Raw genomic sequence first — 17,140 nt, 5'->3', positions numbered from 1 at the left:
CTGCCAAAATTTAGAAACCACCCAATGTGCCATAGCTTCAGGGAGCAAAACCACTAATTCTACCAAACTGGAGAAAATGAAGAAACACTTAAAAGTTGGAATCCAGCTGATCCTGGAGGCCGCTGGTCCTCGGCTAACAGAGACTGAAGGTGATACTGGGTATTTGGTCAGAGAAAGACATCACAGGCTCACCCACCTGCAAGGGTCTTTAAACTTGATGGAATGATGTTGTGATTTCATGGTACCCATGAAAGTAAACCCTTTCTTTGACATGGTGCTTTATAGCTTACTAAATGCTTTCGTATCTACATTCCTATTAAAAACAACCCTAGGAGACTGGCCAGGGAAATAAAATTCACTCTATTTTAAGATGAGGAGACTGAGGTTTAGAGGTGTAGAATGGCTTGTTTAAAGTCACATAGCTGGTAGATGGCAGAGCCGGAAGAACAATCTAAGTTGTAATTCCTGGTCCTGGACTGATAGGTGATGTCCACAGATCTCTCCTCTAGGAGTTTTAGTGAAAAAATTATAAAACTATTTCATCTCTAGAAATGGAATAGAAATAAAGGTTCCCTTCTGGGTCTTTTTTTCTGTCTCTGGCATCCAACCCTTGGCATTAAAGATAATTTTTTTTTTTTTTTTTTTTTTTTTTTTTGCGGTACGCGGGCCTCTCACTGTTGTGGCCTCTCCCGCTGCGGAGCACAGGCTCCGGACGCGCAGGCTCAGCGGCCATGGCTCACGGGCCCAGCCGCTCCGCGGCATGTGGGATCCTCCCGGACCGGGGCACGAACCCGTGTCCCCCGCATCGGCAGGCGGACTCTCAACCACTGCGCCACCAGGGAAGCCCATGAAGTATTAATAATGCTACTCGTCATTCTCTTCTGTCCTAGCCCCTTCTTGGTGGAGACAGCAGTCTCTGCATGATCCAGCCACCACCCCAGTGCCCAGCACTGCTCAGACCGAGCCAGCCAAAACCAGACCTGCCAAGTGGGTAGGGCCTTCTCAATAAAGGAGCTATTCTGATGTATGCTGTGCATTGGGCTGCCCGTCATTATGAGGGGTCCATGCACTTTACTGGCTTTTCCTTTCATGTTCTCCCTTTGTATCTTGCAAGATCCTTTCACTTGATATTACTCATGTCGTCACGAATGAACTCCAGGACCCTCCATCTAAGGACTAAGTGCTGTCTTCTTGTGTTATAGCCCACAGGACCTGCTTGGATGCAAACTTCTCAAGCAGATCCTGGTGGGGATTGGACTTGAAATTTCTATATTTCATCAGATTAGGTCTATTAGTCAGCTTGGACTGCCATAACACACACAATTCACAGACTGGGTGGCCTTAACAACAGACGTTTATTGCTCACAGTTCAGGAGGTTGGAAGGTCTGAGATCAGGGTGCCAGCAGATTCAGTTCTTGGTGAGGGCTCTCTTCCTGGCTTGCAGATGGCTGCCTTCTCATTGTATCCTCACATGGCACAGAAAAGACACTCTGATGTCTCTTCCCTTCTTATAAAGGCATTAATCCCATCATTAGGGTGGGACCCTCATGTCATCATTTAACCTACTTACCTCCCAAAGGCCCCACCTCCTAATACCATCAGATTGAGGATTAAGACTTCAACATATACATTCACCCCAGTACACTAGGTTTTGGACTTTTTGTGCATGCCTTGTTTGTTGTGATCTGTGTGCTGAGTCTCCTTCCATTTCTGCAGTCGGAGTCTGGTAACCTCTCACAACAGGACCTTTCTCACAGCAGGACCTCTCCCGTCATGCCTTGCTGTTAGGACTGTGCTGTTTCCATTTGGCATAAACTTGTGCACTTTGCAAACTCAGCCTCTCATCTGATTTCTTGAGCACACCTTGATAGAGGAGCTAGATCAAAGTAGCTCACTGTACAGAGGGGAGCAGAGAGAGAGGAGGGGTTTTGCATTCTCTGGGCTGCCACAGGTCAGTCTTTGAATTGCGTAGGATAAACCAGAGCTTCCATGAGCCCATGACATGCTTTTATAACTGCTCTGTTTGTCCAGCCCATTGCCTTGGCTTCTCCTTTCAATTCTCTCTCTGTTTTCAGATCCCCTCTTAAACAAGCAGAACCCTTGGGGTACTGGATTTTTGTAGTAGAAGTAGGATATGGCTAGCTTTAGACCAACAGGGAATGGAACTACAGGGGAACCAGGATATAAAATTAATATCAAATCCGAGTAGGGCAATGGGTCAAACCAAGAAGGTAAGGCAGAGAGGCAGGATTGTGTATAAAGGTGGAAACTAGAGCACCCAGGTGAAGCAAGATGGTTCCTAAGGACAAGAGGATACAAAATCTCAAGCCCTGGACTTTGGCTGCCTTGGGTACAGAGTTTATGGTCTAGGATGTTTTTGGCTCAGACACCAAGTCTTGAAATGGATTATAGTGAAACGTTTAAGAGGACAGTCTCTGCAGTGGGACTGCTTGGGTTCAAAGCCTGCCCCTCAGCTTTCTAGCTCAGTGATGTTGAGGTTCTTCAACTATTGTGCATAACACACGTTGGCGTTGTTGTTTTCTTCAAAGAGCTCTGCCCAACTCACTCCTAGCTGCCCAGAGTTCCTTTTCCTAAAGCTTCAATCTTGATCCTTAAGCTAGGGCCTGAGGTCTGCCTTTAAGTGGGTGGACATGCTGCCTCATAGGGTCTGCCTCACACATAGCAGTGACTACCTGGGTGGGGCTTTTTGTTTCTTTGTTTCTTCCCTTTCTTTGCATCAGAGTATCATATCAGGCTCATTTGATCACCGTCACACCCATTTGGACACTCCAGTTAAGATTCTTGGTCTAGTTTCTACCCCTTGCCCAACTGGAAGGTACTGTTAAGATCTCAACAGGAATAATAACCAAACCTCCATAGTTTGTGGCAAGTACGAATGAATATCTTCCATGCATATACTGCTTTACAGTTTATAAAGTGCGTGTATTTGCACCGTTTACTCACAATTTTTAAGGTGCTGTGGGGTCCATAAAAGAACTGATCTCTGCCTTAGGGGAGCTTCTGTTGTTTGGGAGACTGGACTAAAATACATAAACTGCAGATGGTAACGTTCAGTGATGTTAATTGGGTGTTTGGGGTTCATGGTAATTAAAGTCGGCTTCATGAAGCTGAGGTGGGGGGGTGAGGTAATGGGGGTAATAAGGGGAGACGGTAACCAGCGCTAAGGAAATATGGAGGTGGGAATTAATTTGGCATGGGGAGGGGGTGACAGGGAGGAAACTGGCCTGCCTTTTGTATAGGATTTGGGTTAAAGTAGTGATAGAGGAAGGTAGTACTATAGACGATGCTTGTGTCCCCCCAAGATTCTAATGTTGAAACCTAATCCCCAGTGGGATGGCATTTGGAGGTGGCACTTTTGGGAGATGACTAGATCATGAGGGCAGAGCCCTCATGAATGGGCGTAGTGGTCTCTAAAAGGGACTCCAGAGAACTCCCTCACCCCTTCTACCATGTGAAGATACAGCAAAAAGATGGCCATCTGTGAACCAGGAAGTGGGCCCTCACCAGATACCAAATCTGCCAGCACCCTAGTCTTGGACTTCCTAGCTTTCAGAACTGTAAGAAATAAATCTCTCTTGTTTATAGACTGGTAGCTACCAGTCTGTGATGTTTTTGTGATAGCAGTCTGAATGGACTAAGATGGGTAGGATGAGTTGGATCAGATTCTGGAGAGGAGGCAAAAACAATTTAAAGTAGATAGTTCACATATGTATTTTGTCATTTAATTCTCCAACAACCCTATCGATTTAGTATTATTGGGCCCATTTTACAGAAAGTATATGTGATGGTGTCCATGCCCATGTCTGTGTAAAGCCATGCTCTTCCCAATTCAACATGGTGCCTTGCATTCCAGGCAGGACTGTAGGATTGACATGGTTGGTAGTGGGGAACCATTGCAAGTTCCTAACAAAGGAGGTGTAAGTGAAAGGGGGTTAATAATGAAGTTGTTTACTGCACATAGATACATCTATTTATATAGGACAAGGAGATCCTTTGGTGGAACACGTAGAACCATCAAAAAGGCAAACTCAAGTCAGATTATGAACTCAGCTCCCAAGATCTGCATCCTTTCCCCATGTACTGGCAACATCCAGATCGTTTGTATCCACATTCTGTCTGCATCCCAACTGGCATAAAAGCATGATCCTTCTTGGGTCTGTGTCTCTACAATTAATGATGCTTTCAGATTACCAAATACAATTCATTTGGCAATGAAAGGAAATAGTTTTGTGCTATTGCCCTCCATGTGTGGGAGATTGCATTTTTGACGAGCAAAGCTGTTGGCCTTCTTCATGCAACAGTTGAGAACATGAGCTAGTGGCGGGGGCCTCAGGTGAAAAATCTCAGGAACCAGTCCCTCGGCTGCCACCACCCATTGAGGGTGAAGCAGCCCCCATCCCTGTGGTCCTTTGAACTATGTTTGTAATCTGTTGGTTTTCATTAGCTAACACATACACTAACAATTATCCCTGTAAAAGAACCCTTTATTAAAGAAGATGCGTTCCTGTGACAGATTTTGTTGTCAGAAAGTTTCTAACCAAAGACTGAAATATGATGCTTGGGCATGTGTTCAGGTTCTTCTTATCTCGTGTGTGTGTGTGTGTGTGTGTGTGTGTGTGTGTGTGTGTGAGAGAGAGAGAGAGAGAGAGAGAGAGAGAGAGAAAGAGAGAGAGAGAGAGAGAGAGAGACATTGATGGTGTCATCCTTCTCAACTCACAGTTTTTCAGGTGAAAAAGGTGTTGAGCTGTTTGGTTGTATGGCATTTGTTGGGAGTAGGGCAGAGGGGCTCGAAGGAGAAAAGACAGGAGGGTGGGTTCTTGCTTAGTCCAATCCAGGGCATTAGTTCTCCCTGTCCCTGGGGACCCCTAAAGGGGAAACCTTTTTCTCAGTTGCCTCTAAGCTCACCAGTGGGAGACCTTTTATCCTCTAGAGATCATTTCCTCTGCCTCAACCTTTGCCACTACCTACACAGTGCTAAAGAGACCAAAGTTAAGGGCACCATTGCCACAAGCCCCACCTTTGGCACCCCCCCCATCCCTACCCTCAGTCTGTAGGATAGTTTTATGGACAGCTGCTTTCTTTACTGACGTCATCTGTTAATTAGGGCATATTCCAAACTCTAGGAGGGACCTGTCTGGAGGCGGGAGGAGCTCTAAATTCATTTTAATTTAGATTTATCTGAGACTGCAAAGAAATCACGTCCATGGTGAGGAAACTGTCCTCACCTAGGCAGGGGGAGAAAAAAACGGAATCAAATTCTACACATATCTTCTTGTGTTGATACTGATGTTTTGAGAAATGGGCTTTTGCCAATGAATATAAAAAACATGCGTAGCTTTTCCTCCCACTCTTCATCTTCCCCCTAAAGGTTACGTGGGTTTCTATACTCTTTTTTTTTTTTTTTTTTTTGCGGTACGCGGGCCTCTCACCGTTGTGGCCTCTCCCGTTGCGGAGCACAGGCTCCGGACGCGCAGGCTCAGCGGCCATGGCTCACGGGCCCAGCCGCTCCGCGGCATGTGGGATCTTCCTGGACCGGGGCACGAACCCGTGTCCCCTGCATCGGCTGGCGGACTCTCAACCACTGCGCCACCAGGGAAGCCCCGGCTTGCTATACTCTTAATTAATCACATCAAATAATTTGTTTACTGGGCTGAGCTTTTTATTTGGTTGGTGAATGATCACCAGGCAGAAGATGGTGAGACGGAAGACTGGGAAACCCTGGCCGAACTTGGTTTGTACTCTGAAAGGGCTAGAAAAAGTTTCATGAGACAATGAAGGAGACAGTCTGCTGCTGTGGATGCCAGAGAGCTAGATGGCCGTGGTGGGGCTGTCGGGACTTAGGGACCTCAGGTGGAGAGACGTACTTATGATATAGTTGAAGGGCTTTGTTGAAAATAGGTGATGGACACCGTGTGCAATTGTCTGGGCTTTTACTACGAGCAGACAGTCTTCTTTTGGTCTTTTTATTTATCAAGTCACCAGATGAGATCATCAGACTGTCAAGCACAATTAAAAAATCCCAAATTACTAGATCTGAGACCTAATGTTGCTTTTTAAGGAAAATCAAAAGAAGTTAAGTTCATTTAATTATTGCCTAAGTCATTAAAGACAAAATTTTTACTACTTTATGTTTTATAGTTATTTAAAAATTTACCCAGAAAACAGGACCCCACCTGTGAAGAGCACTGTAGGTTTCCATTAATATTTATGCTCTCATTTGATATTTGTAACCACCCCCTTGAAGTAGGTTCTCAGGAAAAACATGGACCTAGCCCCATCTTAAAGATGGCGAATCTGAGGGTCAGAGAAAGGAAGTGATGGGATGAAATTCACAAATTATGTCTTCTCACTCTAAATGCCTGCTTTTTAAGCCCACTGATCTGATCTTAGTTGGACCAAGGAGGTGCCATTGGAAATACCAGTGACCACGTGAAATTAACTAATAGTTTCTTCCTTCCTGGTGGAAATGAGCCCACAGAATGGAGCAGATGCATTACTCCATCCCATGTGGAAATCTGGCCCCTGTACCATGGGTCGAGTGGACCTCGTTGGTTTAATGAAAGCAGAAGGAAAGTCTCTTTTCTAGGAAGATGGGTCCAATAGGTATTCCATAAAGAACTAGAAATTAGTTACTAAAATATTATATTCTAGTAGATCATAAAGCAAACATTTATTATATTCATTTGATTTTTTTTTTTCTAAAAAGCAAAGCCCTTAAGCTTGTTTCAGGAGTATCTGAAAGAGAGGACATTACAATTTTAGAATTACAGATTCAGAAGGGATTCAGTATTAAACTCCTACCCAATGGACCTACCAGTACAACTACAGGGATGGCTAATGTCATCTGGATATTTTCTAAATACTTCTAGAAATCGGTAGTAAGATCACAGAATTTTTCTATCTTAAAGGAGCCTTTGAGGTAATTATTATTTAATAAAAAGCTGCTAGGCTATTATATACATTAAACAAGCTGTTTTTTTCTCTTGATGAACTGAATCTGCCTCAGTGAAACTTCTCTCCCATCTATCTGGGGTCTCCTCTTTGACACAGTGTAAAGCAAATCCATTGCTCTTCTGCACAAAGACTGTTCAAATATTTGAAGACCATTATTTTTTTCTCCCTTCATCTTCTCTTCCCTAGGCTGAACACTCTCAATTCCTTGAGTTTCCGTGTGTTATATATATACGTTTTTCATTCTTAATTTATAATTGTACAGATATTTATAGAGCACCTACTATGTGTGAGCCTGGCATTTCTAAATTTAAACCTTTTCCTTGCAATAAATTGTGAGGGAGAAGAAAACTGGTTGTATTCTTTTGCTTTACGCTCAGGTAATAGAAAATGAAGTGTGTGTGTGTGTGTATGTGTTTGCATGTGTGTATGCTTACACACACGTATATGTATATATACATATATATACACATATATATCATACATATCATAAACCATTGGGAATAAAAACTGGGAAGTAAATAAGCTGAAAAGCTAATTGGACATTTAAAATAAATCTTTTTACTTTTGATAGTTTAAGAGAGGAATTATGGGGTTAATTATAGCTGCCTTTTAGAGACAGAGCTGTTCAAAGATACATTGCAACTAATTGGCAGTCCTAGATGCCTGTGAAGAGAGAAATGCAGTTTTAACAGCCTGTTGAGTTTTGTTCCAGACCAAGACATAGAAAGTAAATGAAAATCAAATTGCAAAAAGACATTAATTTAAACTCTGCTGTTGGCAAAGTTTTTTGTTTTTTTTTTTTTTTTTTTGCTGTACTAGGGCCTCTCACTATTGTGGCCTCTCCCGTTGCGGAGCACAGGCTCCAGACGCGCAGGCTCTGCGGGCCATGGCTCACGGGCCCAGCTGCTCCACGGCATGTGGAATCTTCCCGGACCGGGGCACGAACCCGCGTCCCCTGCATCGGCAGGTGGACTCTCAACCACTGCGCCACCAGGGAAGCCCTGTTGGCAAAGTTTTGATCTTTGGTCCTGGTGAACTCCAATTTACCTTTGTCTTTAGTAGTAAAAATATTTATCCACAAATAAATAAACTTGTTAAATAAATTAATAGTATAAAAAGACTTCAGAGGGAATGTTCTAAGTATTCACTCAAGCAGAATAGCACCTTCAAGTATATTTTGTGTTATATAAGTACTCAATAAGATTATATTATTATGTCTTGTTAGAGCATCATTTACATACAATGGTAATATAATCACAAATTTTTCTTATAGATTTATTAAAGTAGATGTGATCTGTCTCGGATATTATAGGCTCAATGGTAAGAGTTATTAGAAGGAAGTCATCCTACTTTTATATAATATACTCTCTTAGACAGCTATCACTAATTTAGACAGGCCTTTATGGTTGTTCTGAATTGGTGAGAAAGTAGCATATAAATTGGATTTTTGGAATCACTCACTTTTGTTGCCAGTGTTTGGAAATAAGAGTGGTTTTCGTATGGCTCTCCCTGGACCCACAGGAGGGACCTGTTCATCCATTTATCTGCCTATCTGTTTGTCCTTCCATTTATTTATCCATCCCTTCATTGAATAAATATTTATTGAGCATTTACTAGATGCCAGGCACTCTTCTGGTGTTTGGAATACATCAGTTAAACAAAACAGAAGAAAAGAAACCTTCTGACCTCAAAGAGCTTTTCTTTTAGGAATGATGACCATTAGTCACTTAATACTTGCTGTTTTTGTCAACTATCAACTCTACATATGAGCTGGATATTTGTTTTTTGGGTTTTTTTGTTTTGTTTTGTTTTTGTTTTTGCGGTACGCGGGCCTCTCAGTGTTGTGGCCTCTCCCGTTGCGGAGCACAGGCTCCGGACGCGCAGGCTCAGCGGTCATGGCTCACGGGCCCAGCCGCTCCGCGGCATGTGGGATCCTCCCGGACCGGGGCACGAACCGGTAACCCCTGTATCACCAGGCAGACTCCCAACCACTGCGCTGCCAGGGAAGCCCCGAGCTGGATATTTTTAACTTAAAAAAACTAATCACGTGCCCCAAGATTAACCAAGTTCCAGGTTCTGCTCTTTATTTTTCTCTTACTATTAGATAGCACCTCGTTCCTCAGACTGCTGATGGAATTGGTGGCAGGGTCATTAGGCCGGTGTGCTCGGGGATGTAAGTGCTGGGAGTCGCTGCCATGGCAGAGTCCCTCATGGATTGGAGTCTGTCAGTAGGAAACAACTTGAATTGGAAGAAGGGGATTCCTCCCATACCCCTTTTGCTCACCTCGCGCCTTCCTTCCTTGTAGATAGGATAATTGCAAGGACAGAGCAGCTCACAGTGGTGGCAGGCGAGTTTTGTCCTTCTACTTATTTTCCCCGCATGCTAGTTCTGCTAAGAACCCAGGCTGTGAGTTTTTTTTTGATGTGGAGAGCTGTTCACTAAGCATGTCCTGAGGAAGAGGATGAAGGGAAAGCTGTGATTCTATGACCATCATCAAATTTTGGTTTAACACTCAGAAGTTGCCTGGTAGGTATCAGTAAGCAGATAATAATAACTTACCTTTGCATGACCCTTTATCAGTCAATCACAGTAGCTTTTGTGTAGTGGTGTACAGCTTCCCAGATATCATATCAGGTGTCATCTTATTTGATCCCCATCAGGGTGCCCTGAGGCAGAAGGTAGAGCCCTACTTTATAGAAGAGGAAACCAGGATTCCAAGGAATTTGCCCTAGGTCATATAGCAAGTGTCCAAAATCAGACTTTTAACCCTGGCCCTGTGATTCCAAGACCATTCTCCTTTTAACAGGCCACATTGTTCACCGCTGTTATCCTAACCCCCAATATACTAGATAGGCAGCGTTTATATCCTTGTTTTCCCTATGTTACAAAGGCCAGTCCTGAGACTGAAAAGGTTCAGTGCTTCGCCTGGGGTTGAATAGGTGGTGATAGAATTGAGATTCAAATCCAGATCATCTGAATTGAATCTTTCTGCTGTATCACTTTGCTTTATGTGTCAGGAACCACCACCCCACCTCCTAACACACACACACACACACACACACACACGCACACACGCACACACACACACGCAGAGTATGGATCAGTCGCAAGGTGTACTAGTTAAGGACTGCTGAACCTAGTCCGGAGATTTACTGTGATGGGGGAATGCAGGTGTGTTTTTGATTTGTGCTTGTGTTGTAGTTAGTGTGCCCCCTTTTCTTCCTTTTAGTATTGATGGAGGATCACCTTAAGATTTATGTTTATTCTTAAGACTTCTTTCCTTTTGTTTATGTACAAGAACATCTAACAGCTAGAGTTACATTTAAAGCAACCATGTGAATAACCTTGTGAAGACCTCCAGCTCCAGCGAGGGTACTGTTTGCTTTTTGTAGATGTGTCTATAGATCTGTCTACCTATCTCTGGCAGAGAGCGTTATCATCATGTTTTCCCTGTTTCTTGATGCTTTGTGAAAGTATTGCAGAAATAAAAGAACTGTCTTTATTCTTTGATCTCTCTTATGCTTTATGAATTCTGAAAAATTGAGGGAGAACAAAGGAAATCTGTGCTTTAGTGCTTGCCCTAAGTATTGAGAAGCAGGTTTAAAAGATGCTTTAAAATTTCTAGAAGCCAGAATGGGCAGATGCTGGAAGGAAGGATCCCATGTGGTCAAGCAGACCGGATACTTCTTTGACCCAGCCCTTGGTTTGAGAAGACTGTATTTAGATGTTTCTCTAAGTGTCCTAGATTCATAGACCTGAGTGGCCTCACTGGATATCAAGATATATGTAGATGTTACTTCCTAAGTGTAATAAATGTGGACAGAGGATTATCACTGCACACGCCCAGAAATCACTTAACATCGGGGGGAGGTGCTTTTCCTATGAGCTTTCCAAGACAGAGTCCTTCTAAGGCCACCTTGTATTGGCAAAAAAGGGATTTGATGCTCTGCACTTCGTAATGGCACTTCTTTGTTCTTAGACATACGTACTTATAGAATATATCCTTCTTTTGCCTGTACTCATATCTGTAGTATAGAAAGTAAATCAATTTTATATAGTATTTTATGGTTAAGAACCACTTCGTCTTGCGTGTTGAACTTCAGCAAGAAATAAAAGAAAACTCACTTGCAGATATATTATCTCACTCCATCACTACCACAACCCTAGGAATTAGACATAAATTCCTAGAACCAATGACCAATTGGGAAACTGAGTCTTAGAGAGGTTAAGTGACTTCCTCAAGGACACAGGATGTTACATGCTATGACCAAGACTTGAACCTAGCCTTCCAAATCCAGCATTCTAGCTCTGTTAAGAAATGTCTAGTAATCCAAAAGCATTAGCAGGATCTCCCAGTCTTACTGAGACTTTTCTGAAGCCCATTTTTTGATGGTTTCCTGCTGTCACAGCTATCCTGGGAGATGGAAATGGCTTTTCCTAGATCTCTCTGCATTATTATTGTTTTGTTATTTTTAGTTCTATTTTCATGAAAAATGTGCTTTTAGCCCAGGAAAATAGCATAGCAGCAGCTTATCAGAGTGTTCCAGAATGAGGAGGGTCTTATCTCACCTGCAGATTAGGGACGCCTTCATGGTTGCTGGGGTGGAAGGAATGTATAATCAGCTTGCCCCCAGTAGACATCTAAAGCCAGCGGTCACTCATCCTCTCCTAGGTCCCATGCTCCACTCTTTCCTCCCTCCTAGCTCTTCAAGCCCTGACATAATGCATGAAATAATTCTGTTTTCTCTGAAAAAGGAAGGGGGTTCTGAGACCAGGGGAGAATTAATATTTATTGAACACCTACTCTGTACAAGGAACAATGTTAGGACTATGATAAACATTTTCTCAGTGATTGCAGCAGTTCCATGAGGTCAGCATCATCTCCATTTTTCAGATGGGGAAACTGGGACTAGAGTAACATTTCCAAAGTGGCACATGAAGCGAGAGATGAAGCCTGTACAGGAACCCAGATTTGTATGATCCTGAAGCCTGTGTGCATTCTGTCTACGTGGGATGCCCTCCCTCCTGCTGGAGAAAACCACAGACCATGGCTTTCTTGCAGCCTTCTGGCTGGAGACCATTAGGTGCCCGTCGCCTATGGAGAGTGTCACAGAGTGCAGCGCCACCCAGTGGGAAGAGGCTGGCTGGACTTAGGAGTTAGTCAGGCCTGGGTTTGAATCCTGCATTAGTCATTTAGTATTGATCGCTTCGACATGTTGCTTACCTGCTCTGGACCTCCATTAATTCACCTATAAAAAGGAAAGCTACCTACAGGGTGGGGAACGTGTGCAGGTAAGAGGAGAGGATATATGCAAAGCCCTAACTTGATAGGTGTCTGCTAATAGATGCTCTTTATTATTATGGTGATTACCATTCTACTTTTTTTTAGATGAAAGTGTTAGGTCACCTGGAACCTACAAGGGTGCGCTATTCAACACATAGGCTATTTGATCTATGGCAGAACTAGTTGCCAATGTCCCAGTCTCTTCACTGTGCCAGAGATCCAGATCTTACCAGGCTTCTCTGTTTTGCCAAACCTGTCTGGTCTGGCTCTTGGGAAGCTTTGCTGGCCCATCTGATGCGAATCAGGCAGGGTGAGAGGTAGGGCCAGCTGCTACCATCAGGAACAACTGGACCCCAAGAACTCTCCTTGGCTGCCCCAGAATGATTGGAAGAAAGTGTACATTAAGAAATTACAAGGCAGGGCTTCCCTGGTGGCGCAGTGGTTGAGAGTCCGCCTGCTGATGCAGGGGACACGGGTTCGTGCCCCGGTCCGGGAAGATCCCACATGCCGCGGAGCGGCTGGGCCCGTGAGCCGTGGCCGCTGAGCCTGCGCGTCCGGAGCCTGTGCTCCGCAACAGAAGAGGCCACAACAGTGAGAGGCCCGCGTACCGCAAAAAAAAAAGAAATTACAAGGCAGAAAGGAATTGGGGGCTGGGCAGTAGGCATCTAACCCGGCCATTTTTACCTCCAGGGCCGGGGAAGCAGGGAGGGGGGCTTGATGATGCCTCCTTGGGTTCACAGAGGTGAGTCAGTGAGAGAGACAAGGTTTCTACTTGCTTTCCCTGGTTCCCTGGGTGCAGGCCAGGAACATCCTCAGTGTTGGTTAAGTTTGTTTGACAAATGAGGGACGCGTTGATCATTGATAACTGTTGGATGCAGAAGTGGTATTCAGACTGTTTAACAACAGCCAGGGTGGCATGGGCACCAGCCAGGCAGAGTGGACAAGAGCCATAGTGACAAAGCAGGGTCCTCAAGACAGGACTGCCTTCTGTGTGCTGGATATTAACACTTCAGCTGCTGAGTCCTTGGAAAGTACAGGGGAGACACTGGGGCAAAAAGAGGGTGGCACTTGGAGGTAGAGAGGTTGGTTGAGGAACAGCTGTTTATCAACTGGTAGAGAAGTATTTTAGGATCTGAACCAATGGTCCACATGTACTGTTACTATCATGCACCAGCCCAGCTTGGGTGACTATAGGGCTTTTCAGTGTGCATCTGAATAAAGCCAGAAACATGTGCAAGGTTTTAAGAGCATTTTGTGTGTCTTATTGGCGATATGAGGTTGAACATTTGTCTAGTAACCATAACCAGCACTGGCTTCTGGTACTCAGTTCTGGGTTCTTTTTAGGAATCTGTACACGGAGAAAGTGTGGACTTAGTGCTCATTTAAGGAAGAGGTAACTTTGATAAGAACCAGGTGGGTTTTTCCTTTTCCTTATTGGTTTCATGTTTTTTGGATCTCACTAACTCGCCCCAGCTGTGTCCTGCTGTAGGCACCTGTTTGAGACCCTGTGTGTCGGGTTACCCCCAACAGAAGCCCTGGGCGCTTCCCCTTTGTGACCCCCATGGTGCTTTCTGGGGACTAGTCTTTGTGGCAGAGCCCCTTGTCGGGGGGATGCCTGCCTCTTCCAGCTCTTCCTGGCTCATTCCACGGCCCAAGCATCTCATGTCATCTTTTCATCTTCCTTTTCTCAGCCTTAGTCAGGGTTGTATTTTTGAAACGCATGTGCAACTACCTTTAGATAGTTTATCATTAACTGGAAATAACCCTTCAGACTTATGGGTAGATATCCACATTATTAAAAAGGATTCCTTAGATTGGTGAAGTATTTGCTTGCTAGCTCCTATAAATAGATTCTCTGGTGTATTTGAGAGCATGTATAGATCAGTAACAGCTTGAAAGAGAGGTTTGGTGCATTGCTAAAGAACTTTTAGCTAAAGTTGCAGGTGCAATCAGAAATGGAGCTACAAATGAATAATAATCAGTGATTATTTATTTGTCTAGTCCTCTAGCTTTGCAGAGCTCATCCGCACATTTTCTCATGTGATACATGTGGTCTCCATCTCTGATCCTTTGCAGGTGGAAAGGCTGACACATACATTTCTAATGGGTAATGGGGTGGCTGGAAGCTGCCACCATGAGTCCCTCTGGTTGCACTAGTGGCCACCACCTCTTCTGCATCTATTTTAAGGTCTTCATCAATGACACATGACCCTATCTCCATTCTCCCATTCGTCTCCCAAAATTTACCTTTCTAGATTACAAGGCTTTGCTCTTTTCCATAAAATGGTTGGCATCCTCAGATTTAGGCCAAGAAAAAATAGAGTTTCATTTCCATTCCAAACTTGTAAGCACATAGCTTTTCATAAAGATTGTAGTAGTGTAGGCTGGGTCTTCCCTGAAGGAGTGGCCCTTCGTGTCGCCATCTAACTGAGGAATGGTGGGTAACAGTCCCCTCTGAGAAGAGCCAGCCAGCTAGAGGGTGGAGCCTTGCTTTCCGCTGGCACCCAGGGCCGCTTGGAGAGCTGGCGACCTTCCTCCGGGGCTCCTGATATCGAGCTGGGGAATGAGTAATAGGGACTCGCCAAAGTGTTTAAACACCAGAATTGAAATTAATGTCCCCTCATTGCTGGCTACGCTGACAATACATTACAGCAAACACCTTCCCAAAGTGAAATGAATGTTTGTTTATCCTCATGAAATATACATCAAAACATGTTGGTGGAAGAAGCCCTAATGAGGGAAGGGGCCAGGTTTCCTGTTAATTCCAGGCGAATAGTTAACCGAGGTGCAGGTTTCCTTTTTCTTTTTCTTTTCTTTCCTTTCTTTCTTTCTTTTCTTTTCTTTTTTTTTTAAGAATAACCTGTCCACAGCTGTGTATCTAGGACATTAATATGAGTTTAATGAAAACTCCAGTTGATCTGTGCAAAGATATTGATGAGCATTGCCCAGCAGTATTAATCATCTCCTGGAGGGAGGAAATGAAGGGAATGGGCGAACAGGTTTCTGTCAGATGCCAATCCAGATGAAGAGATGTGAAAAAAAAATTTTTTTTAACCTTCCATAGATACATCCATTTCCCGGGACGTGGGTTGGCCCAGGAGGGAATGACAGCACAGGAAATTCTGGGGCACATTTAACGTTAAATCATTAAGCTTCTGCCAATAAATCCATTACTGTTAATTATATTGAAATGGCCAACGATCCGCTGATAATATTCCTTCATTGATTTTCCTTTTTTTTTTTTTTTGCGGTACGCGGGCCTCTCACTGTTGTGGCCTCTCCCGTTGCGGAGCACAGGCTCCGGACGCGCAGGCTCAGCGGCCATGGCTCACGGGCCCAGCCGCTCCGCGGCATGTGGGATCTTCCTGGACTGGGGCACGAACCCGTGTCCTCCGCATCGGCAGGCGGACTCTCAACCACTGCGCCACCAGGGAAGCCCCCTTCATTGATTTTCATTCGCCATGGGTCGAGGTTCTGGCTCTCATTTCTTTGGTGTTTTCATCTTTCATTTCTTTCTCCGTCTCCTCCTCTCTCCCCCCCACCCCCACGCCGTGCTTCCCACACCCATCCCTCCCCCTTCCCCCTTGAGCTTTTGCAGAAATGCAGTTCCCCTCTCGCTGGTGATACAGTTCTCTCCCTAAGTGCCAAATGTTTCTTGATAGGAACAAGCTACATTTCTTTATGGCTTATGGCAAACTGCCTTGATTACTTCTACTGCTGTACCCATTATGTGAATTAAATATGTATTCAGTTGCATGCTGCTTGCAGTGTTATTGCAGGGTGACATATGGTACTGACTCAATTAGAATGAAACTAGCATTAGATAACCCTTCTGATTACATGCATCCTGACCGGCTCCTCCTCGGCCTCCCCTCTGTGCTCTCTCTCTCCAGTGTCTGCAGGCAGCAGGTTTGCATTATCCGTTATCATCTCCACCACGTTGGATGCTGGCCAGGGGGTTGGAAAGGGAGGGGGCTGTGCTCTCTGGGAAGGAAGACATCTTGGACAGACAGACAGACAGAATGAAAGGGCTAGTGGGGGAGGAATATTAAGGACTCTATGCTTGCATTTGGAATTAACCTTTAATGTTATATTTTTTTGGAAGTGGTTGTCAGGCCTGCTGTGAGAAGAGGCCAGAAAGGTCTCCCTAGGGTTGGAAGATCAGAAAAGGAAGGAAAAAGAATGACTGTGAAATGACTGCTGTGTGTGTGATTAGTTGGTCCTTACCTTGAAATTTTTCATTTAAAAATAACACCTTTTTTTCCCCCCGGATCAGAGCTCATACTTATTCTAATACCAGTGATACATTTTGTTTTTATAGCACACCTGAATCATATGTTAACCCATTTGATTCCCATGAGCACCATACAGGGAGAACAGGAATTGCCATGCCCATTTTACAGATGAAGCAGTGGAGACACAGAGAGGCTACATTACATTATAGTTGAAGGTCACAAAGCCACATGGTGGCAAAATGAGGAGGAATCCTTAAGAACGCAGAGGGTTCTGAAGGGCAGCTCAAGGATGTGCTATAAAGTGATTGAGAGTGTTTAGATCTTAAAAAGGAAGTATTTTGCCTGTCTGGGCAGGGGCAGTAGTTGCTGGAATATCTTGTGTTGTGAATTGATGCAACACAGTTCACACCAGAGAACAGCTGGCCTATAACATTTCCTTGTGAGGATGAATTTTCTCTCCTTGATCATTTTCACCATGTTTTAAGCAGCTCTAAGCTCCCTTCCTTTTGCTTTTCCTGCTCTATCACTTCTACTTGCCAAGGAAGAACCTGGAGACTGTTCTCTCGGTCTCATCTAGCCACACCTGAGGCTACAGTATCCTCCCGGTCCAGAGCCTACCCCAGGACTCGCAGGCCATCTTGGAT

The 17,140-nt window shown here is 44.4% G+C and overlaps 1 protein-coding gene and 1 long non-coding RNA gene across 8 annotated transcripts in view; both read left to right on the top strand.

The window, feature by feature from the left end:
• PBX1 (PBX homeobox 1) overlaps positions 1-17,140 on the top strand; it is a 279,800-nt gene that overhangs the window by 106,737 nt on the left and 155,923 nt on the right. The window lies entirely within an intron of this gene.
• LOC149750531 (uncharacterized) overlaps positions 1-17,140 on the top strand; it is a 68,099-nt gene that overhangs the window by 36,603 nt on the left and 14,356 nt on the right. Inside the window, exon 2 of the long non-coding RNA XR_016393273.1 lies at positions 1-17,140. This exon is cut by the window's left edge and continues 31,304 nt beyond it; it is cut by the window's right edge and continues 14,356 nt beyond it. This is a non-coding gene — a long non-coding RNA (uncharacterized LOC149750531).

Source organism: Delphinapterus leucas, chromosome 1, assembly GCF_059928025.1.
Source record: "Delphinapterus leucas isolate spDelLeu-1000000601 "Yukka" chromosome 1, BTC_Dleu_Yukka2, whole genome shotgun sequence".
NCBI lineage: Eukaryota > Metazoa > Chordata > Mammalia > Artiodactyla > Monodontidae > Delphinapterus > Delphinapterus leucas.
The sequence above is the reverse complement of the archived record's forward strand: the minus strand, read 5'-3'. Positions and strand labels throughout refer to the sequence as shown.